Below are 24821 nucleotides of genomic sequence, written 5' to 3' on the forward strand. Positions count from 1 at the left end.
GAGAATGAATCTTAAGCATAAATCAAAGGCTAAAATAAAATTGCCAAGATGACTAGGATGGAATAGCTTATTCCTCTTGTTCCTTGCAACAGACATCCAAAGTTCTGTCCCCACATGCCTTAGTAATCCTTCAGTTTAGGTCACATAATAAAATATATGCTGTTCAAAAGAAATAGTGATTTTCTTGGAATTGATCAAGTGGTGTTCTGATAAATGTTTAATAACTGGCTCTCTGAAAAAAATTGTCCGCAAGACATACTTTTAAAGTTTAATCTGAATTACTAATATTTTCTCCATTACTTTCTTAAATCTAGATGATCAGTAAAATAATAAACCCTTATTTGTAGCTTTTGCCAATTTGGGAGGCATAAAGACATATAAAAATTTAACAATTGCCTCTTGAGAACTGGTGAGCTGGCTCCAGTATTCTACTGATCTGATCCCAAGTGTAGCAGTTTTATGACACATATAAACTCACATATAATAGGGTTTTTGCTAACTGACCTATAGCAATTCTAAAGGATGTAGAGATATCACAGTAATATAATGTATTAAGCAATACCTCTCAGGGTCTTTTGGGGAAAGATTATACAAAAAAATCCATTCTTTAGTCTATTACTTGATCTATTAATTTATTAATTCTCTAGAATGAGTTCAAAGGTAATAGAGGGGAATGTTTAGATATTAATTCATACATTATGATAAAGACAAAACCTTTTTCTGATTAATTAGTTCACTAATCAATTCTGAACCCTCACTTTAGTTTATAAAAGTCAGAGAAACCTCTTTCCCCTTAATTTTTTTTCTCCTTTTCCACTATCAAGTCCCTGTTTCTTAGAATCAGACAAACATCAGTATTGCTTACTGTGTAATTTATGAACAATGTAATAAACAATATAGACATATTTAAATATTTCAACAATGAACAGCTGTAAAAAAGTCACAGTCAGAGCCACCTCTATCCAATGGCTGCAACTCTGACCCTCAAGGTAGACACTTGAAACCACAGTCTGACCAGTTGGCTGTCCCAGGATGCCAGTTAAAATCTTCTCTGTGTATCTTCTCCAAAGTGTATCGGCTCTATGGGATCTCTTCTTCATATTCCCTCATCCATAATAAACTCCCTGGAATGACTCAATCATATTGTCTAAGTTTCAGTCTCTCACAGGATTCCTCATAGATGTACAGAAGCATTCATAGCCTCCTCCCTTTGTCTTAAAGGTACAGTAGCATAGCCACATTTTGAGAAGGATTATTTAAATTGTGCTTATAGATCTGAAGAAATCTAGAACATTTTGGCTAATCTTAGGATGTTTTGGAAGAGAATGATAAATGATCATTAAGGTTTTATTTGGAAAGAAACTCATCTTTATTTTGCTCATTGAAGATAACTCTCTCAGGAAAAAGGCAACCAACTTAGTGTGGTCCAAAGACCTGAGGACTTGGGCTAGAATCTCTTGGCTTTTTATTCTGTGAGTTACCTTAGTGAACTCAGTTAACTTCTACAAGCCTTAATTTTGTTAGCTATAAAATGAATGTGAGGCAGTTAGATGGCATAGTAGATTAGAATGTCCTCAGTCACTGAACTTCTGTTTGCCTCTAGTTACCTCAATTATAAAAAAAAAAAATAAAAAATACCACCTATCTACTAATGACTATGAGGATCAAATGAATTAATGTTTGTGAAGCACTTAGCCTAAGGGTAGTTCCAAGAAGCGATAACCTAATCGAATTCTCCCAACCTTCCTCTTCAACAACTTTGAAATAATAAGTCAAATCATATTCTGGAGCAGCAGAGTCAACAGGTCAGGGTAAGACATTTTCCCAGTCCAAGACAACTCAGAAGTCTAGCAGAAGTCTGTGCCACTGGATGGGGGTGGGGAAGAAAGTGTACTTGGCCACAGTACCATCAATAGCCCTTGGCAGCAGCAGGAACTTTTAAGAACTTGGTCTCAAGAAGGTATGGGGATTGGAAAATGATCAGAAAGAGATTTTAGGGGACCCTTTGCTGACATTGGGTGCAAGGTCTGGCAGTGTTTGCCCATATGCAATTCAGGATTTCAGTTCTGGAGTGGAGAGGAGTCTGTGTTTAGTCAATCAGGAGGGAGTAGGAGTCCTGGTTGCAATTCCAGTGTAGAGAGGAGCACTAAATGCTTGCAGGTGGAGGGGATCAGGGGCCCTTCCTGGGTAAAAACTAGTGTGCAGACCAGGAGAGCTGTGATCAAACTTTTCTCGGGATTGCACCACCTTGGAAGCACTAAAAACCTTCAGATCCTCAGAGAGAACTCTGAAAACAGCAGCACCAAAAAAGCCTGATGCCAGGACAGTGCCTCTCCCACATACCTTATGTTAAAGGTGAGTTGAGCTCATTTTTAACACAATGCTCAAAGTCAAGAAATAGGTTTGAAAAATGAACAAATAACATCATCAAAAAATAATGACCATAAAAAGCTTCTACATGGTCAGGGAAAATCAAGAAAAGAATCCCCCAAAAGATAATGTGATAGCAAGTATAAGGAAAGCCTCGAAGGAAAGCTGCTAGTTGAACCAAAAAACCAACAAGAATTCCTGAGTCAAAGAGACAAAAGTAGTTTAAGAGATAAGAAGAAAAAATTGGGAAAAGAAATGAGACTAATGCAAGAAAATTATGAAAAAAGGATTAACAGTTTGATAAAAGAGGAACAGAACAATAGTGGAGAAAATAATTAGCATTGTGTCTAGGATATAATAGTACTGTATAATTGTTAGCTATTATTAGCTCTTATTATCATTAAATGTCTTTTTGATATTTAAATCTGTAATTCCATGATTCTAGTTTTATCTCTGCCACCAACTAGATACACAAATCACTTAAACTCTTCAGCCTGTATAGTTTTCTCATCAATTAAATGAACATATACTAAATCATTTCTAAGTCCTCTTTTAGATATAAATCTTTAAAAATTTTAATTTTTAGATCATACTTATTTTTAAATATTCTACTTTGCCCCACTTTTATCTAGCCAGATTAACCTTATAACTATATATGTATGTGTGTGTGTGTATATATATATATATATACATATATATATATATATAAAACAAGAATAAAAGAAAAGGAAAAAATTCAGCAAAATTAACTAACATATCAATTGAATTTGACAGTATGTTCAATGTTCCATACCTATCTATAGTCCTCCTGTTTTGTAAAGAAGAAAAAGAGGGTCATTTTGTCATATTAGACTTATGTAGAATTTGGCTTTATTTGTTTTGTTCTTTTCATTTACATCATTGTGAATATTGATTTTCTGGACATATTTACTTCACTTTGTATCAGTTCATATTTATGATTTTTATATTCATTATTCCTTGCAACATAATATTTTATTACCCTCATGCACCATCATTTGTTTAACCATTCCCTAACTTACGGACATCTATTTTGTTCTAGACCTTTGTCACTACAAAAAGCACTGCTGTATATACATATATATTTATATGTCATATATATCATACTTATATATGAACTTTCTGTCTTTGACCTCTTTAGGGTATATGTCTAGTAACTGTATTTCTGTATCAAAAGCCTTCTAAGGACACTTTTGTTGCTGCCTTAGCATTGTTTTCTTTGCTTTCTGGAGTGGTTGCATCAAGGCACAGCTCCAATAATTCTGTATTAGTGTGTCTGTCTTTTCACAACTCCTTCAGCATTCACTAACCCCATCTTTTCTCAGTTTTGTCATGTCTGATTTTATAAAAATGCCCCAGTGATTCAGGTTAATGTTCCCCTTAACCCTCTAATATGTGACACCAAAGGACATTTTGTAGAGTAATAGGATAGTTGCTCCCAGGAGCACAATCTTAGACCAAGAACATATTGGAAGTCTAGAGGGGACTTTACAGGATTTCTAGTCTCAGCTCCTCATTTTACAAATAATGAATCTGACACTTATAGAGGTAAAAAAATTCTACAAGGTCACACAATAAGTTTGTACCAAAAAACTACAACTGGTGCTGAGATCTTTCCTTTACATTTTGTGAGAAAGGAACACAATAGCAGTTTGTCCCAGGGAGTGATAGAGTCAACTCATACAGGTTTGAGATAAGTGGATATCATAAAAATTTCAGTGTGAGCACTTACACAATGGAAATCAATAAATACTACAAATCAGCTCTTGATTCATTAATCTGTTGAATGTCTAGAATTAGGAAAGTGATGGAGAAAGAAAGTGTTAATGAAGATTAAACTTGAAACATGTTGAGACTATGCTGTTCTGTCCCCAAGATGGTTTGCTAAACATTTACCAGCACATCACTTGTTTACCAAATCTTTAATTCTTTCCTTTCTTCCAAATCCCAAACATTATTGCATGTAGGTAACAATAGTTTGTCAGTGACCTTTGACCTTTCTATAGTATGAATATGCTTTATCCTGAACTAATGGCTCTGTAAACAAAGATTGGATTTGGATTCCCATGGTCAGCTACTTTAGGCAAAAGAGACAGGAGAATGTATGAATTTTTGCAGTGATGTGAGTCCTCATATTGAACAGGGTTTGAGGCAAGCAGTTCATGAGAAAAAGCTCTGATTTCCATTCAGAACTAAAAAAATGGCAGTCATATTTCTTTCTTTTGATAATTATCTTACCTATGGAATGGAATGGAATGGAATTATGGAATTGTGAACTGGGATTATGAACTGTCCTTGGCAAAGGTTGCTGGGGAGAGATCTATAATTAAGAAGGAAGACCATAATAAGTTTTAAAGTGTCCCATATTACTTAATTTTTTGTATTAGCTTTCCTCCTATTTATTGAGAGAAGTGATTATTTCTTTACTATATTTTTAACCAATTATTGAATTAGGATTAAGGTTTTTTCTTTCCATTTTTTTCTCATTGAGGGACCAGTACCTGTAGATCATTCAGTCAGTTTCTGAAGGACAAGGCCGATGTATGAAATTGGCCAAATCCTCTGGGTACATGCTCTGTGTTCTTGGGTAGGACTCCATCCAACTAGAAAAATTTATTTCTGCTAAGAAATAAAGCATTGAACCTATGTCCTTGCCATGTGAATTTATCATTGTAGCCTAGGAAGGAAAAAATTCTTCCAACTGGGTAGAGATATCCTTTGTCCAGATTGCTAGAGACAGCTAAGCCTCATGATCAATTCACATTCTTAATGGTAAAAGCTGAATTTGGCCTATTCCTTAATAATATATTTACCTTCTCACTAACTGTTCACCAAGCAGGGTTGATTTTCACCTGTTAGGAGTACTTCCTTTTCCAAAGGTATTGAAGCATTATAGGATCTCCATGATTTTGTCTTTATCTAAAGACAAATCAATTGAGAAAATCAATTAATTGATGATCAGTTGGACTAATTTATAAATTGATTATTAATTACCCAGAAATTCTGTCCTTGGGCTTTTAGCTTATAGCCCATATCTCACCTCAGTTGTTCATATTATTCAGGAACATACTTAAGTTATGGGTGCTGATGTATGGGCATAGCAATATTAGAATGATATTCACTTTTATAACCGCTAATGTTTCTGTAGTTAAATAGTTGGCTCTGGCTATGTAATAACTACAGTAGTATAAAAGAACCAAATATCATACATAGTGCTGCTTTGAAAAGAACTATCTTCTATTAAAATTCTTAGTCACAAAAATTGGTTGAGAAAATCCATTTTTCTGTTATTTTGGGTTAATTGCCTGATTGATTAAACTGATAATTAACTTTAGATCTCTATTAATAGACTTATAGAATCCCAGAGTTGAAAGTAACATTAAAAGTCATTTTAATTTAACTCATAATTTAACATAAATTCTATTTTATTTCCAGTAAATAATCATTTTGCTTTGGTGTCAGGAAGACTGGGTAATATGTAATATGCATTATTATTCACTTTATAAATATTAAAGCATTATGTTAAAATATTAAATGTAGTATTCATCGAAAGCAGTGGTTCTCTCTTCTTTAATTATCTTATTTCTCCACAAAGTTTGAAATACCCACTGCCCCATCCTATTTTATTCTTCTTTGCATTTATTGTCAGCTTGTTATGAACTTTTACACACATACTCTTCTTACAGAATATACCATTCTAATTTATTCATCCTTACCTGTCCTTTTATTTGTGATACATTTCTTTTTAAAATATCAGAGGTGCTTTATAAAAATGCATCCATTTTAGTCTCCTTTTTTTAACTCTTTCTTCATCAGAATCCTTTGTCTTTCTGTCCTCAGAATTTTCTTCTTGAGAATTTCCCAACTCTTTGCATGATTTATTCCATAGAATTTTAGTCCACAAGCTTCTTTGTGTCCTTTTTCTGAACTCTTTGATATTAGCACTCTCAAAATCCAGCATAAATGTCTAACAATGACTGGCTTTCCTCTTGTAACATCTGAAGATGATCAGCTCTGCCCAAGGCCAAGGGGGAACACAGCTGCCTGCAACCACTAATTATTTCTTAGGCTATTTAGGAAGTATTAAGGTGTACCCTTGACATTGTTGTTAGAAAAGTTGGTAAACATCAGCCCCAGGCTTTGTGAGTCAGTGAGTGGAGAGCCTTTGTGAAAGGAAAAAGGGAATTATGGGTGCTGAGGAACCATGACAATGAGAGAGAACAGTACTCTTATTGTGAGATGAGAAGCAGTATGTGCAAGAAGGGTATCCAGGAAGTTGGATCTTGTCCATCTCAGGCTATGTGTGAATCCAGAAATTATAGTAGTAAGCTCATAGAGAGAGTAAGCAAATGTTTAGGAGTTTAGAAGCATAAGGTTAATGGGAGAAGGAAGGAGTGCTAAGACAAGTCACCCTAACTTTGTACTGAACTTTGAAGAGAGAAGGTCTTCATGTGGGTATCTGGTTCTCTGTGCCTTACCCTGTGCTTCCTGGAGAGCAGTAATGATGAAAACTCACTCAGAATCTGTATATATGAATTGCAAATTTCTGAGTCTCTGGTAAATCTACCCATGGGAAATAAAAGCATGAAGTGGCAGGTGGTACAAGAGGACCCAGAGATCAGCATGTGACAACAGTAATACTGTCATTGCTAGTGAGCATTTATAAGCAAGTTTAACCCCCCCCCATTCCCTTTTTAAATTTACAGTGAATTTTAAGATGTTATGGTGATTTTCTCACAAAGTTTCCTATTTGGCAACCAGTTCCTCTTTGCTGAATAGCAAAAATAGTAATCCTTCGAATTGTCCCCTCCTTGTTTTAAAGAACACAATTCTTATTGAGGCTAGTCAGTAATTTATTGTTATTGCTTATATCAGTAGCTCTCTCTAATTAGACAAAAGGCACCAGTAGTTGCCTGAGTATTTGAAGGCTCCCTTTTTTGTCATACCAATGTTGCAAATTTGTGTTCACTGTCCTTCAAGTCAGTCTCTTTCCCTAGTCTCCCCCCACTTCCCAAACCTCTGGGCTCTCTGTGCCCCTTGTCCTGGGTATAAAAATGCCCACTTGAGGCACTGAAAAAGCTGCCCTAGATTAGGGTAATTGACAATTTGTGGCAAGTTATGAGATAATTATTATAATATTATGAGACTATGAGATAATTAGCACAGTGTTGTCTGGCACCTAATAAATAATTAATAAGTGCTTTTTGACTTGACTTGATTCTTATTAGTATTTCCTTTCTTTTTCCCATCCTCCTCTTCTCTCCTTGTGTCTTTATTGCATTCCATTTAAATTCACTCCCAATAAAGTTTTAGTTGATGATCTGTTATGACCTGAAATATCCATTTTTCAATTTTTTCTTTTTTGACTTCATTACAGTATTTCCTACCACTGAGCATCCTTTTCTTCAACATAGAAAATGAATAACAATACCCAGAATTTAGATTATACTATAAAGTTTTGCAAATAATTTTACACATATATTCTCATTTGATCTTCCTAACAATTCTGTAAATAATGCTATTATCTTCATTTTGCAGATGAGCAAACTGAAGCTCTGTGAGAGGCAAATGACTTGTTCATAAATCAAGTCAGGATTTCAATTGAGGTCTTTCTGACTTCAAGTCCAACACTCCATCCACTATAACACTTAACTCAACAAGCATTTTAAAAGTGTCTACTATATCTAGGTACTGAGGAAAATGAAATACAAACTGACAGTCCTTGTCACAGATTTTATTATTTAAGATGGAACAAATACCATGGACCCATATCAAAGGATATGCAAAGGCAATTAAAAAAAAAGCCATTCCCCAATTGACAAATGGTCAAAGGGTATGCAAAGGCAATTTACAGATGAGGAGATCAAAGCAATCCATAGCCATATGAAAAATTGCTCTAAATCATTACTGATTAGAGAAATGCAAATTAAAGCATCTCTGAGGTACCACCTCACACCTCTCAGACTGGCCAATAGTCCAGAAAGGACAATCATCATTGTTGGAATGGTTGTGGGAAATCTGGGACACTAATACATTGTTAATGGAGCTGTGAACACATCCAGCCTTTCTGGAGAGCAGTCTGGAACTATGTCCAAAGGTCAACAAAAATGAGCATACCCTTTGATCCAGCAATACCACTACTGGGTCCATACCCTGAAGAGATGATGAAAAAGGGTAAAAACATCACTTGTATAAAAATATTCATAGCAGCCCTGTTTGTGGTGGCAAAGAACTGGAAATCAAGTAAATGTCCTTCAATTGGGGAATGGCTTAGCAAACTGTGGTATATGTATGTCATGGAACACTATTGTTCTATTAGAAACCAGGAGGGATGGGATTTCAGGGAAACCTGGAGGGACTGGCATGACCTGATACTGAGCGAGATGAGCAGAACCAGAAAAACATTGTACCCCAACAGCAACATGGGGATGATGATCAACCTTGATGGACTCGCTCATTCCATCAGTGCAACAATCAGGGACAATTTGGGGCTCCCTGCAATGGAGAATACCATCTGTATCCAGAAAAAGAACTGTGAAGTTTGTGCAAAGACCAAGGACTATTTCCTTTAATTTAGGAAAAGCCTGATATCTTATTGTCTGATCTTGCTATCTCTTTTACTTTATATTTCTTCCTTAAGGATATGATTTCTCTCTCATCACATTCAATTTGGATCAATTTATACCATGGAAACAATGTAAAGACTGGCAAATTGCCTTCTGTGGGGGGATGGGGGGAGGGAAGTAAGATTAGGGGAAAAATTGTAAAACTCAAAATAAATAAAATCTTAAAAAAAGGCAAGAACCTGAAATAGGGTGACTGGATACCTGAATAAAGAGGAGGGGATTGTTATTTTTATTTATATTTAATTTTATTTTTCTAGTTACATGATATGAAAATTTTTCAACATTCATTTACTTGCATATTTATGTTACATGTTTTTTTTTTAACACCTTCCCTTCCTACCTCCCTCCCCTCAGTAGCATGCAGTTTGGTAAAGATTGTTAACCTGTTTACATATTAGTCATTTTTGTGTCTGAGGAAACTAAGGGAAAAGAAAGAAAACTATGGGATAAGAAGGAAAAACATAAGAGAATTTTTTTAAAAAAAGTGAACATAGTATCTATTCAGATTCTGTGTGGTTTTCCTCTCCTCTGGATGTGGATGGTATTGTCCATAACAAGTCTCCCAGGGTTGTCTGCTGAGAGGAGCTGCATCCATCAAAGTTGATCAACTCACAATATTTTTGTTAATGTGTACAATGTTCTCTTGGTTCTTCTCTTTTCACAGAGCATCAGTTTGTATAATTCTTCCCATGCTTCTCTAGACTCCAATCATTCATGATTTCTCATAGAACAATAGTACTACATAACATTCATAAACTATAATTTGTTCAGTCATTCCCCCTGTGATGGGCATCCTCTCAACTTCCAATTCTTTGCCACTAGAAAAAGAGCTTGAACTTTTTTTTTATCAAGGATAAATATCCTTGAACATATGAGACTTTTCCCATTTTTTTATGATTTCTTCTTGATGCAGGTCTACTAATGGTATTGCTGGGTCAAAGGATATGATCAGTTCTTTTGTACTTTGGGCATAGTTCCAGAATGCTCTCCAGAATGGCTGGATCAATTCACAACTCTATCAACATTGCATTAATTTTCCCACATCCTCTCCAACATTGATCATTTTCCTTTTTTTGTCATCTTTGCCAGTGCAAGAGGTACAAGGTGGTATTTCATAGTTGTTTTAATTTGCATTTTTCTAATTAATAATGATTTGTAGCGTTTTTCATATGACTATAGACAGCTTTAATTTTTTCATCTAAAAACTATCTGGACATATCCTTTGACTATCAATTGAAGAATGACTTATATTCTTATCAATTTTATTCAGCTCTCTATATAGTTTAGAAATGAGATGTCTATCAGAAAGACTAGCTGTGAAAATCATTTTCCATTTTTCTGTTTTCTTCTAATCTTGGCAGCATTGGTTTTATTAGTACAAATTCTTTTTAATTTTATATAATCAAAATCATTTGTTCTGCCATTTATAATGTTCTCTCTATCATGTTTGGTCATAAATTTCTCCCCTTTCTATAGATATGACAGAGTATTTCTTGATCTCTTAATTGGTCTATGGTATCACTCTTAATGTCTAAATTGTATACCCATTTTGACCTTATTTTGGTATAGGGTGTGAGATGTGAGTCTATACCTAGATTTCTAGGCGTATCCTTTTGACAGCTGTGTAAATGATAGATTGGGGTGAGGAGAGAGAGAGAGAAAGAGAGAGAGAGAGAGAGAGAGAGAGCGCAAGACACACAATGTGATATGGTAGAAAGCTCAATGAATTTGGACTCAGAAGATGTGGATTCAAGTCTTGTGATGACTGTTTGTTCCCTTTGAGACCTTAGACTAGTCATGTACCCTTTTGGGGCCATAATTTCTTCATCTGTAAAATGAAAGGTTAGATAAGATGAAACCTGAGGATCTTTAAGCTCTAAATCTAAGATCCTATGAGTCAAAGTTGATTAAGTGCATAGAGAATAGAGAGTATTGAACTTGGGTTTTGGAAAACTTGAGTCCAAATCTGACTTTAGACTCTTACTAGTTATATATGTAACTCTAGGAAAGTCATTTCACCCCTATTTGCCTCAGTTTTCTCATCTGTAAAATGGGAATCATTGCCCTTCTACTCAGAGTTGATGTGAAGATCAAATGAGATAATCTAATTGTAAACCACTTAGTTTCCTTAGTTCCCTGCACATTATAAATGGCATATAAATATGCCTATATTAATTAATTAATATTAACTATCATTATTACCCAGATTAGGGAGTGATAGAGAGGGTGAGAATGGGAGCTGAGTCAGCAGTTGGCAAGTAACAGTATCTAACTGCTTTAAACTGAGCTATCTCTTGTCACTGTCATGAGTGTGCAGGGACAGCATACAGTGAAGGGCTGTAAGGCTGAGAAACATCATGAAGTGTTCCCATTTAGTGACTGAGGTTATGGAGCTCTATAACTGTTTCAGTTGTCTTCACAAAGCAAATGAGACCCAGGGGAGCTTCCAAGGTTCAGGAAGGGTGTGCCTGCATTGTTGGGATTCCTGGCAGCCTTCTCTGATGTGGGCATGTCACTATGTGCCTTACCCAGGATGTGGACACCTGGGAAGGCATCCAGGGGTTCGATCTGTGTGTCTGCTTCCCTTTCCCCTTGGCATTCTGGTCCATTTGGTTCCACAAGGCATCTCCTCATTGGCTTACCAGTGTAGGGCAAATTTATGATGTTAGAGCTTTTCTAAGATAGCCGGAGGCTAATCTCTGATAATAGCACATGCCAGAAACATCTGAGCCACCCCATCAACCTCAGGCATAGTTTCAGAATCCTAGAGGAAACAACTTTGAGGTTTCGAGTCTGATAACTGGGAGGATGTGGTGTCATGAACAGAAACAGTAAAGTTCAGAGGAGGGGCAGATTTAGGGGGAAAGGTCATGAATGACTTTAGAAATGCTAAGTTTGAATAATATCCAGGAAGAGATATCTAGAGAGCAACCAGAAATGATGGTTCTAAAGTTTTGAACACAGGTCTAGTGATGTGCCACTTCTCTTCATTCTAGGGCAGCTAAGAGATGGGAGGAAGAGAGATAAGGGAACTAAGGACAGATTTATCCTCAGTTTTTCCTGTAAAGTGGAAGTTAGGCTCATCAAGTGCCATAAGGATATATAAATGATATACACAGGATTACATAAGAAATCAATTACCCATGTATAATGTTTAAAAAAGGTTTGAAAAACTTAATTTCTGCTTAATTTTATCATTTTTATAAATGATGCATATTTTAACAAAAATATAGTCATTTGACCATCTCTCTCTCTCTCTTAGACTAAAGTCATGGCTGAGGGTTCACAACTTATATACCTTTTGAAGAATAGGTGTTACACAAGGTGAGAATCAATTCTGTTTGGTTAATAACCCATAAGAGAATGAATATTACAATGAGGTGCTGAGAGTGACATCACATCATCCTTGAATAGAGGGACTATCTCTACATCCAGATCATCCTCAGCCTTGGACAGTTTAGACAAAAGGGTCTGTTTCTACCTAATTTAGACCAAAAAAGAATCTGTCTTCAACCAAATTTGATTGAAAGGAATTCCCCTAGACTAGAGATTTCTTGTAAGGTTGGATGGGGTTGAATAGAGAAGAAAGTTAACCTTCAGAAACTGAAGTCTTGAAATAAGGATAAAGAAAAGGAGGAACTCTGAATCTCCCAAATTAATAATCACTTCTCTCAATACACTTATATATATATATATATGTGTGTATACATATATACATATACATGTATACATACATATATGTGTATACACACATACATATATGTATATAGTTAATAAAGATTTATGTTGGGGCAGCTAGGTGGCTCAGTGGATAGAGTACTGACATTGGAATCAGGAGAACCTGAGTTCAAATCTGATTTCATACACTTACTAGTTTTGTGACTATGTGCAAGTCATTTAAACCTGATTGCCTTATATCCAGGGACATCTCCAGTCATCCTGACACGTATTTGGCCACTGGACCCAGATGGCTCTGGAGGAGAAAGTAAAACTGGTGACTTAGCACAGTACCCCCTCATTCAAATTCAATTAACATCCTTGTCATGGCTTTACCTCCCTGATGTCATGATCTTTTTCAAAAATGAAGGACAAACATCATCATACTCATCATCACCAAATATTTATTAAATGCCTACAATATGGTAGACACTGTACCAAGTACTGGAATTACAAAAAGAGGCAAAAGATTATCCTTTCCTTTAAGGAGCTTATAATTGAATGGATGCAAATGAATACATCAAACTATATACAGGATAGCTTTTTTTCAGTCTTTTCAGTCATGTCTGACTCTTTGTGATCCCATTTGGGGGTTTCTTAACAAAGATACGGGAATAGTTTGCCATTTCCTTCTCCAGCTCATTTTACAGATGAGGAAACAGAGGTAATCAGGGTGAAGTGACTTGCCCAGGATTACACTAAAGCCAGATTTGAATTTAGGAGAATGTGTCTTCCTAACTCCAGGCCTGGAAATCTATCCATTTTGACACCTAGTTGTCTTCTCTTCTCTTCTCTAACTTCCTGATCTTAGTTTTACACTCTTTCAACTGTGCCATGTTCTAATCACTAATCATGTTCCAACTAAGTCTTTTCTTCTCCAGAGTGCATAGACTTAATTCCTTCAACCAATTTTCCTGAGTTTGAGATTTTTAGCTATCCTGGTTGTCTACTTTGGATGTTCTCCATTTTATTAATGTCCTTGAAATACTGTGTTTATAACTGAATAAAGCATTCTAGGTATAAACTGACCAGAGTAGAGGATATTACAGTCATTCCCATTTTTTTTAATGAAGTGAGGTCTCTTTTTTAGAATCTCATATTACATTAGCTTTCTTTTCTGCCATTTCATAGTGCTTACTTATTGAGCTTTCATTCTGTAATCTTTTTTCCCCATCATTTCTCAGGCTAACCTTGTCCCATGTTCAGTATAACTCAGTCTCTTCCACCTTTGTACTTTTGAAGATGATGTTTTGAATCTAAATGTAAAACTTAATATATCTCATCTTACTTGATTTGGTCCAGTATAATAGAAGATCAATTTTTTTGTCTTGATTTTGTCATCTGCTTTGTTAGTTATCCTTACTTCCTACCTCAGTGCCATTTGCAAATTGGATAAAAAATGCCATGGATATCTTTATCTAATAATTGTTCAAAAGCACAGGGTCAGGCAAAGATTCTTGGGATTTTTCATTGGAAAATACTTTTCAAAGTCAACATCAAAGACTTCTCTTGGGAGCTTGCCATCCATTCAGAATCCATCTAATTTTATTATTCTCCAGTACATATGTCTCCACCCTTTCCACAAGAATAGTATGAAATATTTTGTCCAAATTTAGGTCCATGATATTGATAACATTTCCTTGATCTAACAGTTTAGAACTCAATGGATTGATGATCTCATCAGTTCAGGAATTCTCTCTTACAATGCAGATAATATAACTTGTGTAATGCCCTGACATAGTAGGCAAACAGTGAATATTTGCTGAATGAATTAATATACCAAAGGACTACAAAAACATAGTATCTTTGTGACTGACTTCCAGATCCGAGATATGTGTGAAACCCTTGTCACTTAATACTTCTCATGTACTTTTTGACCACACTTTCTGTATTCTTTTTACAAGTGAACCACTGGGATTTCATCACTGAGAATCAGAGTACCATCATAGTAATACAGTCTGTAGTTAAATTGCAACAAGATAGGTTTCTTTCATATATTTTAGGTAGGCTCCATTTGTACACAAAGGAGATCTATTGTCTTACTGTCAAATAGTGCTTTATTGATTTGTTCAACATTAGGTGGATCAAAACTTGGCAGTGTTCATTGCAATTTAAACAGCAAAGTTGTTCTCTCCTTTTGGAAAAAGATACTGCATAATAAATAGAAAAGCATAGAATTATTCACTCTCCCAGAAAAGTCTATGGGCAAGCAAATCATCATTCATGCATGCATGCATGCATTCATCTAGCAAACATTTAGTATACAGAGCATCCTTATAGTCTTGGTGCAGTTTTAAACCAGTAAAGCATAAAGTCTTAAGCCACTAAATTAAAATTTAAATTAATACTTTGATACCAACTTTGAAAAATGGAAAATCCTAGGAATCTTTGCTTGATCTGTGTTGAATATTTTTAGCAATGACTAGATAAAAGCATCCCTGCTATATTTTTTAAATGTACAAATGGTGTTAAGCTGGAAGGAAAGGATAGATAACTGTATAACAAAATTTTAATTGAATTTTTAGCTATTAAAGCTTGGAAACTGAACTAAGAGTTGGGACAGTTCATTTATTGGACATTTATAGAATGCCTACAGCATATGAGGTATTGTCCTAGGTATGGTAGATTTATACAGAGGAGTTAACCCTGGTAATTGCCCTGATGAAATTAAGCAGACAAAAAAAAAAGATTATAATAAAGATTGTAGCCTTTGGTACTTCAATAGACTTGCAACCTCAACAATGTCATTACTTCCTCAAACAATATGTGTTAAGGCTCAGCTATATCTCAGTCATGTTTCTTGTTTGTATTTTTTCTTCCTGTTTAAAAGTAGAGTTTTTAATAATGCTTTCTTTTGGTTTTTTAATATATTATTTCTGTATTCCCCCCAACAGCCTAGATCTCAGCCCTTCCTTGTAATTAAGAAAACCATTAAGTAAAAGCAACCAATATAACCAGCTTTGGTAGACAGAATCCTGCCTTATGACAAGAGGAAGCAGGTATATTTCATCTTTGGCACTATTAATGGTTTTGCAAAGACTCAGAATTTGGCTTCCTTTTAGTGATCTTGTATTTCCATACTTCTCTTTTCTTCTGAATCAGGCCATAAAAATTGTTTCATGTTTCTTTCCATATCTTTCTCTAAATATTCCGTGGAGGAACTATCCAATGGATTGGAGGTGTTTCTTTGGTTCTTACAAAAAATTAAAAAGAACCAGAGGAACATCTCCAATGTCTTAGGTCATTCTATGTCCCCTTCCCCAGGCGACCTCATCAAGTAGTTTTATGATAACTGATTGTTGTTGAGCTGCCAGAATTTGGAGTATAGTCATTGTAACCTATTTTGGGGCAATCATGTTGCTCTAAGAACCTAACAGGAAGCCCTTGAAGTTCCTGGAATTATTAAATTCTGCACCACCCCCAACAATTCTTCAACAAGCTGGTATTACTCATTCCCTGTACCCCAGGCCATTCTGTTCCTTCCTTTCTCCTCCAATCAGGTTGTCTTCCTCCTCCCTAGGAGGAGCACAGAAAAACATAATTCAGATGCATTATGAAAGATAAAATATTATCTTATAGTTTGTCATCACCTTTCTATCTGTTGCCATAAGACTGCATAATGATTATCCTAGGTTTGTATACAAACTCTCTCATAAATGGCCCAATATGTGGTGAGAACTCACCAGCTTTGCACCTTTCCACTTGCTCTGGCATGTGCTGATTGAGGTGATTCTCTCAATCATTGCATCATTTTATTCTAATTTGTAGATGTAAAAAGTATTCATTAGAGTCAGATGTGAAATTTAAAATTCTACAGACTTTTTTTATTTTCTTGATTAACAAAGGACAAGAACTAACCAACCAAAAAATATTTTACTGAGTTCGAAAAAATAATAAGATTCATTTAGAAGAACAAAAAGTCAAGAATGTTAAGCTATTTTAAAAAGGGGAACAAAGAAAGTCACATGATTATTATACATTTAAAAGAAGTAGCCAGTTTGTGCATATAGATTTAAGGTTATGTGCAACCATCTTTTTTACCATTCTGCTGTGTTGTAGAAATGCTCATTTTATTTCTTAAGTTCAAAATAAAATAAATAATTTTTTAAAAAGGATACATTAAAAATAATAAAAAATAAAGATATCAGTAAAAATTGTCCATTCCTATCTAGTGATGAATAAAGCCTGGTACTTCTACTTGATGGAAGTTTCATGTGTTTAGTCAGTTTATTCCTTTCTTCCCATACTTCTCCTTGTCCTCAAACACATGATGATACCAAACTCTGCCAATTTCTTTATTCATGTCAAGAGTATTTGTGAATCATTCTTTCCTATTCTTCCTTTTACTACTTTGTGTCTTCAGACTTTATAGTGAAAATTTTACCATGAATAGTTGATTCTCTACTCTGTTGTATCTAGTTTTCATCAAATAAGGATTTGACTGTTTTCTTTCCATTATCAATGTTAAACTAATATCATCAATGTTTTCAAAACTGATTTGGCTCCTCTTAGTGTTGCTTCATTAGCAATACTATGGAAGGGCAAGAAGGATCTACAGTCATCCCTTCTGCATCATGGGGGTTAGGGGCACGCACAGCACTCCCATGATCTGGAAAATCCATTTAAAATTTTTTTGGCTCTCCCTTCCTACCAGAGAAGTCTGAAATTTTTCTTATTTTGTACCTTATTGTAAAATTTGGGTTAAGCATTTGTTCTCAAGTTATATATAGGTCAACCTTAAGTAAAAATACTTTATGAAAATATTTTGCATAAATATTATACATAAATTATATGCCCTGAAATTTCCAAGATTTTTCTGTGTCATCTGTGGATTCTGCCCCCCCCAAATTCCTATTAAATTTCTTTTTAAATCTGTGATATATTGAAACTGTGATGGAGAAAGTTGTGTTATCAAAGAGATAATTGTAGATTCTAAATGGTATAAGTTCATCACATGACTGATTTGTTGTTGGGGAGCATCATTTTCCCTTCAATAATCTACTTCTCAGATATCAGGCATACTCATCAGAACCTTCTTTGATGCTTTTCTGGTTTGAGAGAACCTGTCAGAACTTTTGCTAGATTGATCTGATCTAACCTTTGGAACTCAGAATCACATTCTTACCATATTAGAGTAAGATTTTAATCAATTTTTTTTCCTAGAAAATTAATCAGGGAATCAAGAGGGAGGGGGGGTCAATTTTTTTCAGACAAGTTTCTGTGCACAGGGGCTTGTGGTATGTAACTTTAGCATAAGCTTATGAGGTTTTAGTTAGATCTTTTCTTTCATAGCTCAGGTGGGATTCTTCAGGATTTTCAATATAATACCTAGGAAGAAGGGTTTGAAACATGACCTATGATTTCATTGTTGTGGGGACTCCCAGTGAGGAAATTCTTTCTCTGAAGGAAGATTGGTATCTAATCTCCAATTTATGGTCACAAAGAGTTTCCTGGAGTCATGAAATTTTAAGTGACTTGCTTAGAGGCTCAGTCTCCTGTAAAATTAGTGTTTTTGGATTGGATTAGCCTATCAGGATCCTTCCAATCTAGATCCTGAAATCTACAGATCCTCATGGATGAATTTTAAGGAGCCTATGGATTTGAATGTGGGGAAAAAACATATTTCTGCATAATTGACCTCTTTTGTAATCTATCTATAATGTTTTTAAAAAAAATTCTGAAAAAGAGTCTATAAATTTTACCATACTGTGAAAGGGGTATATAACACAAAATTAAGAACTCTTCATCCTAAATCTATGATTCTATATGTCAGGGATAGAATTTGAACCCAGGTCTTCCTGACTATGAGGCAAACTGTCTGTTATGCCACATTGCCTCTCTTTGTGAATTATAAATATAATTGAATATGATAAAACATAGAGTGTGCTAAGTACAATAATAATAATGATTATTATTATAATTGAAAGATAGTATTTATATAGTGCCTATTATGTACTAGGAAGTAGACTAAAAGCTTTAAAAATACCTCATTTGATCTTCACAGCAATCCTATAATTCACATTTTATAGTTGAGAAAAGTGAGATAACAGAGTTTAGTAATTTTCCAGGGGATACACAGCTAATAGTTACTGAGTTTGCATTTGAATTCAGGGGCTTTTGATTCCATAGTTGGAACTCCAATCATGTTTCACTTAGCTGCCAAGATAAGATTGTGGTAATGAGATAGAGAAGCAAATGATAGATTACAAGCACAGGAACTTTTTTTTCACAATCAACCAGAATTAATTTCAACATTCATTTTGTAAAATTTTCCCCCTTCCTTTCTTTCTCTCCTCCCCTCCCCATGACAGCAAGCAATCTCATAAAGGTCAAAATATACAATTATGCTAAACAGCTTTCCTGACTAGTCATATTGTTATAGAAGAATCAAAACAGAAGAGACAAATCATAAGGGAAAAAAAACCCAAAATAAAAAACTTAAAGAAGTAGAAATAGCATGCCTTGATCTGAATTCAGACTTCATAATTCTTTCTCCAAATGTGGATGGCATTTTCCATTATAAGGCCTTTAGAATTGACTTAATTACTATATTGCTGAGAAGAACTAAGTCCATCATAGTTGATTATCTCACAATGTTGTTATTATGATGTACAATGTTCTCCTGGTTCTACTCACTGTACTCAGTATCAGTTCATGTAAATCTTTCCAGGTTTTTCTAAAATCCACCTGCTCATCATTTCTTATATTTCTTATGCACTCCATTACATTAATATACCACAACTTGTTCAGCCATTCCTCATGAAGGGCATCCCCTCAATTTCAAAATCTTTTCCATCACAAAAAGAGTTGCTATAAATTTTTTTTGCATTTGTGGATTTTTTTGTGATCTCTTTAGTAACCTCTAGTAGCGGCTTTACTCAATTAATGAACAGTTTTATTTCCCTTTGGAAATAGTTCCAAATGCTCTCTAAAATGATTGAATCAGGTCACAACTTTACCAGCAGAACAGAAACTTGCTTCATTTAACATGAAATATTCTTTGATGAATCTGAAAGGACTGGAAAGGTAGCCAAGTTACTGTAGATCGAGAAATTTCCTGAGATACTGCCCTTGCAAAAGATCTTAGAACTAGAACACCTTCTAAATTGTAGAGACTTCATTTTTGGTTCAATTGGATCATTTATTCTGCTCTAGAAACTGATATATTTTTTTAGGTTTTTGCAAGGCAAATGGGGTTAAGTGGCTTGCCCAAGGCCACACAGCTAGGTAATTATTAAGTGTCTGAGACCGGATTTGAACCCAGGTACTCCTGACTCCAGGGCCGGTGCTTTATCCACTGCACCACCTAGCCACCCCAATAGGAAGGCAATTGTTTCCTTGGAAATTTTCTGAGGAAGCAAGAGTCAGAGGGGCTACTTAAAAAAAAAGGTTGTTTGAGTTCCAAATCCTCTCCCCCTCTCAAGTCCCCTCCCTATCCATCAAGAAGGCAAGCAATAGCATCAATAATATATGTCAAATCATACATCCATATTAGCTATCATAAAAAGAAAAAAGTAAGAAAAAATATTATGCCTCAATTTACACTCAGAGTTCATCAGTTCTCTTTCTGGAGGTGAATAGCATTTTTCATCATGAATCCTTTGAAATTGTCTTAAATCATTGTATTGAACGTTCAGAGTAGCCCAATCTTTTACAGTTGATCATCATTACAATTTTGCTATTATTATGTACAATGATCTCCTAGTTCTATTCACTTCATTTTATATTAGTTCATGTAGATCTTATGCTTTTTTTCTGATAACCACTTTCCTTGCCATTTCTTTTAGCACAATAGTACTCCATCACAGTTAAATGTCACAACTTGTTCTGTCATTGTCCAGTTGAAAAGTATTCCCTCACGTTCCAACTCTTTTCCAACACAAAAGTACTGCTATAAATATTTTATACATATCGGTCCTTTTCCTTTTTTTATTGATCTCTTTGGTATCCAGATCTAGTAGTGGTTTTGTTGGGTCAAAGGATATGCAGTTTTATAGCCCTTTGGATGATTGGATCAGTTCACAGCTCTGCCCATAGAGCATTAGAGACCCTATTCTTCCATATTCCCTCCAGCATTTGTTGTTTTCTTTTTTCTGTCATATAAGTCAATTAGCTTGATTTGAAGTGGTACTTCAGAGTTTTAATTTGTTTTCATTTGCATTTCTTTAATTATTAATATTTTAAAATTTTTTCATAGTACTATAGATAACTTTGATTTTTTTTTTTTTTTAGTTTTTGCAAGGCAATGGGGTTAAGTGGCTTGCCCAAGGCCAGACAGCTAGGTAATTATTAAGTATATGAGATCAGATTTGAACCCAGGTACTCCTGACTCCAAGGCCAGTGCTCTATCCACTGCGCCACCTAGCCACCCCCAGATAACTTTAATTTCTTAAGAAAACTGCTGCTTCTCTCTTTTGACCATTATCAATTAGGAAATAGCTCTTATTCTTTTAATTTAAATTTGACTTAATTCCATATATGTTTGAGAAATGAAGACTTAATCAGAGAAATTTACTATAAAATTTTTAAATACTTCATTGTCATTGGTCCTTTGGGAAAACAGTAGCTTCCCCGATTTTCTTTTTAATTAGTTCTATCTTTGGTTTTGGTTTGTCTGAGATCATTATTCTACTCCTGCCTTTTTTTTTTTAACCTAAGCTGAAGCATAACTGCTCTAGATCCTATTTTTATTCTGTACGTGCCATTCTGTTTCAGGTGTTTCTTGTAAATGACATATTGTTATATTCTAGTTTCTAATCTATTCTGCTATCTGCTTTTATTTTATGGATGATTTCATCCCATTTACAATCACAATTATGATTACTGTCTCTGTATTTCTTTCCATCCTATTTTTTTTCTTTTTATCTTTTTTTCTCCTTAAAAGTCTGTTTTGCAGGGTGGCTAGGTGGTACAGTGGATAGAGCAGTGGCCCTGGAGTCAGGAGTACTTGAGTTCAAAGGCAGCCTCAGACACTTAGTAATTACCTAGCTGTGTGGCCTTGGGCAAGCCATTTAACCCCATTTGCCTTGCCAAAACCTAAAAAAAAAAGTCTGTTTTGCTTCTGACCACTGTCTCTCTTAATCTACCCTTCCTTTTATCACTCCTTCTCCCTTTCTCTTATTCCCTTCTTTTTGTACTTCCCTTTTGGGTAAGATAGATTTCATACCCAACTGTGTGTGTGTGTGTGTGTGTGTGTGTGTGTATTTTTCCCTCTTTGAGCCATTCCAATGAGAGTAGTGTTAAAGCATTGGCCTCCACCCCTTACTCATTTTTCTCTCCTCTGTAAAAGCTCTTCTTTGTGTGCTTCTTTTATGTGAGATGATGTTTTCTATTCTTTCTCATCCTTCTTCCAGCATCTTTCTTGCCCCTTCATTTTTGTGAGATCATCCCAACATAAGATCCTCTGCAACATCCCATTGAGACACACTATGTAGGCTCCTTCTAGATGCACTAATAATGATAAAGTTCTTAGGAGTAATATGTATCATTTTCCCATATGACATTTTAGCCTTAGTAAATCCTTTAGGATTTTCTTTTCATGTTTACTTTTTATACTTCTTTTGAGTCTTGTGTTTTAATGTTAATTTTTTAAAATTCAGCTCTAGTATCTTCATCAGGAATGCTCAAAAGTCCTATATTTCATTAAATATCCTTTTTCCTTGAAGGATTATACTCATTTTTACTGAATATGTTATTCTTGGTTGTAATTCGAGATCCTTTACCTTCTGAAGTATCATATTACAAGCCCTCTACTTCTTTAATATGGAAACTCCTGAATCTTGTGTGATACTGACTGTGGTTCCATGATATTTGAGTAGTTCATATCTGGCTACTTAAAATTTTTCTCGTCAATCTAGAAACTCTAGTTTTTATTTTGGTATCTCTTTCAGGAAGTGATCAGTAGATTTTTTTCATTTTCTATTTTATCCTCTGATTCTGGGATACTGGGAGAGTTTTCCTGTATGATTTTTTGAAATATGATGACTGGTCTTTTTTTTTTATCATGTCTGTCATGTAGTACAATAATTCCTAAATTACTCTCCTTCCAGATCAATTGTTTTTCTAATGAGATGTTTCATATTTTTCCTATTTTTTTTTTCATTTTTTGAACTTGGATTGTTTCTTGATTTCTCATGGAGTCATTGGCTTCCATTTTCCCAATTCTAATTTTTAAAGAATTATTTTCTTCAGTGAACTTTTGTACCTTCTTTTCCATTTGGCCAATTCTACATTTTTTTAGGTTTTTGCAAGGCAAACGGGGTTAAGTGGCTTGCCCAAGGCCACATAGCTAGGTAATTATTAAGTGTCTGAGATTGGATTTGAACCCAGGTACTCCTGACTACAAGGCTGGTGCTTTATCCACTATGCCACCTAGCTGCCCCTGCCAATTCTACTTTTAAAGGAGATCTTTTCTTTGGCAAATTTTTATGTCTCTTACCAGACTTTTAATAATTTTCTTGCATCACTCTTATTTCTCCACTACTTTTTCCTCTATCATGCTCATCTCTTTCTTAAGTCTTCCAAGCATTCTTGGTGGTCTTGTATTCAATTTCCATGGGTTTTTTTGAGGCAAAGCTGTTTTCACATTGTTTTCTTCTTTTTGTTGTGTCTTTATCTTTTCTGCCACCACAGTAGCTTTTTATGTCGAATTCTTTGTAGTCAGACCTTTTTTTTTATTGTTGCTCATTTTTCTAGCCTATTTCTCAACTTTGAATTTTTTACTGGAAAACTTGGGTTCTACTTACCTGGAGGTGGGGAGGCATTCTCCCAAGCTTTAGACATTTTTTGTGCTCCTGTTTTCAGAACTAATTCTGGGGATCTGCAAATTATTGGTGATTCCCAGGTGATATAATTCAATGAAAAGTGTGGTCACTAATCTCCTCACCTCCTTATCCTTTACCTAGGAAGGGTTCTTGCTCTCTTGCTTCAACAAGCACATTATACTCTTATCTGCCCTGGAACTGTTTATGAGTAATGTAGTTGCTAGATAGCATCAGGTCCTAAATTCACTGTAAGGTCTCCTGGTTCTTCTGACCAGTTGTCCAGCTCCCTTACCTATCTGGCTGGAAGCTCCTAAAGCTGCTGATGTTACAGGTACCTCCAAGGACCATCACTAATATAGACTTAGCTATGGGCTCACCCTTGCCTTAGTGTTCCAATCTCTCCTGTCAAGATGCTAAGTTGTCTTAGTTTGGGAAAAATGTTTTACCTTAATCTCCAGAATTCAATTTGATGAGTTATTTTAAAACTTCTGTGTATAAGGATTTTAGTAGGATACATTCATTACAAGTCTAAGAGCAAATCTTGGATAGAATAGAATAGAATAGAATATACAGCAAGGATAGAGATGGGCATTTGGTACACTGGCATCTTATTAATGAGACTCATTTTCTCTGGTGTCTGTTTCAGGAGCATCATTGTGATATATCTACTTGACAGAATCATTCTTTAATTCTATTTCTCTGCTACATTTGGGCATTTTCAGATTCCCTTCTAGATTATCTAACAAGAAATGATGAATGAAAGGCCAGATGGGTCCTAGACTGTGGATTTCAGAGTCAAACACAGTTACTGGTTTCAGACTTTATGTGGGTTATTGACAGAACAAAGAAAAAGGTGAGATGTCCATCCAGTAGGGAATTCATGTATTAACAGTGGAAGGAGAGTTAACGTTTTTATTCTTGTGAAACATTTTCCACAGAAAAATATAGCTTTTAAAAGCTATCTCAGTTTCAATGATCATTTGTATAGCCAAGTCATAATGTACACCAATGCCAGACTAATCTTCCTTAAATATTACTTTAATCATGTTACTACCCTGCTCATGACTCTTTTAATGAGTTGGATGAGATGACTTCTATGATTTAGTCTAGCTCCAAATCCTAAAATTCCTTTAATGTTTCATCATATGTAAACTTTCATGACTTTGAAGCTTATAGATGATATGGCTCCATCCTATTCACTCAGCTTTATTTTCCATTGCTCCCTCATACAAATCTGCCTCTGAATCTTTGCCTATTCAATTACAACAACTTGAAATGTATCTTTACTTCTCTTCAACATAGCCAAATCCTACATATTCTTTAAGGA

The 24821-nt window shown here is 35.0% G+C and overlaps 1 protein-coding gene across 2 annotated transcripts in view; it reads left to right on the top strand.

Moving 5' to 3' along the window:
• The window catches only part of LOC141521709 (thrombospondin type-1 domain-containing protein 4-like), a 481139-nt gene that overhangs the window by 48465 nt on the left and 407853 nt on the right, over positions 1-24821 (top strand). The window contains exon 1 of one of the 2 annotated variants that reach the window (XM_074234540.1): positions 11175-12338. The exons of the other annotated variant lie outside the window; for it this stretch is intronic. The gene's annotated coding sequence lies outside the window, so the exon portion shown is untranslated. Of the gene's footprint in view, positions 1-11174; positions 12339-24821 lie in introns of those variants that run through there. 2 annotated transcript variants of the gene reach the window in all.

Source organism: Macrotis lagotis, chromosome 4 (assembly GCF_037893015.1).
Source record: "Macrotis lagotis isolate mMagLag1 chromosome 4, bilby.v1.9.chrom.fasta, whole genome shotgun sequence".
Classification (NCBI taxonomy): Eukaryota; Metazoa; Chordata; class Mammalia; order Peramelemorphia; family Peramelidae; genus Macrotis; species Macrotis lagotis.